This window comes from Orycteropus afer, unplaced genomic scaffold (genome assembly GCF_000298275.1).
Source record: "Orycteropus afer afer isolate SDZICR_OR568_19922 unplaced genomic scaffold, OryAfe1.0 scaffold00358, whole genome shotgun sequence".
NCBI classification, from domain to species: domain Eukaryota; kingdom Metazoa; phylum Chordata; class Mammalia; order Tubulidentata; family Orycteropodidae; genus Orycteropus; species Orycteropus afer.
Window position 1 is genome coordinate 3,228,061 of NW_006921945.1, and position 1,355 is coordinate 3,229,415.

Genomic DNA, 1,355 nt, shown 5'->3' on the forward strand with positions numbered 1-1,355 from the left:
CAGCCTTCTGGTTAGCAGTCAAGTGCCTTAGGCACTATGCTACCAGAGCTCCCAGGCCCGGTAAATCCCATGTCAAGGTCTGGGCAACATCAAGGTTATCTGCTCACTACCTCCCCTTCTTAACAACCATCTAGGCTTAGATGGCCTTTGCCCTTGCATCCTAAACATAATGATGCTTCAAGATAATATTTCAATGGGCAGATCTTCCCTCTGTCCCTTGCCTCTTTCAGAAATTGCCCAACCTTCCAGAGAACAGCACGCTCATTTCTTCAAAGGTTCAGTAAGCTTAGTCTCCATAAGAGGTGTCATTTCCCCTTTAAGAAAGGATCAGGTAAAAGGCAGCTGAGAAGGGGTGTGACCTAGGTATCACTCAACTTGCCCAGGATATGAAGGTGTTCCTTAAAGAATCCTGTTCACAGATCTGAGGTTAGAGGGGAGGACAAGACAGGGGACTAGGGTCCTGAAGAGGTGAGTCCAGAGCCCTGAGAGGCCAGCAACGGTCCAGCTGCAGTAGAGGACTTGGCTGCAGTCAAAGAGGAGCAAAAGGGCTGGAGCTGGGACGCTGCCCAAGGGATATACAGAGGTAAGAGTTCAACAGGTATCAGGGCTTATTGCTCCTGCTTCTGTGGGCATTTGACTATTAATGTTTGGCTGGAAGGAGACAGAAGATGAAAAATTTACCCTTTTCACAGCTGATGTTGCAAAAATAAATTACATTGTACACAAAAAAGTTCAGTTTAACAAAGATCCACAGGGTCTATTTATTTCAGGCTGAAAATCCAGGATAGCAACACACCATAGAATAAAATGGCAGACAGTCCGTTCAAGGAGCTTGTCGAATGACCATTGTTTTTAACACCCACCTGCTGCAGTGCCTGAGGCATTTGACTGCTAACCAGAAGGTTAGCAGTTCAAACCTACCAGCTGCTAAGCAGAAGGAAGATGGGCAATCTATTTCCGTAAAGATTTACCACCTTGGCAACCCAAAGGGAGCCGCTATGAGTTGGAACCGACTCAGTGGTCATGAGTTAGTTTGTTTTTGCCTGCCTTGTAGCAGGGTTGGCCCTTGCTCCTGGGGGTGTCAGACCTCCCTGTGGTCTCTGTGACACCAGTCACACCCAAAGGAATGTCCAGGTCACCTTCCACATCTGGCAAGCACTTGCTGTGTGCCACTTAAAGCACCAGTTAGGTGTCCAGCTAACGCCCATGTCCTGATGTAGAGAGGACGGGCACCAGAAGGCAAGCTGGAATCAGAAGATTGTATGTTTGAGACCAGCTCTGAGAACTCCTTGTTCACCAGTCAGCAAGTACTGACTAGTGGAGCCACTTCCCTCACGGCCAATGTAGGAATGTGC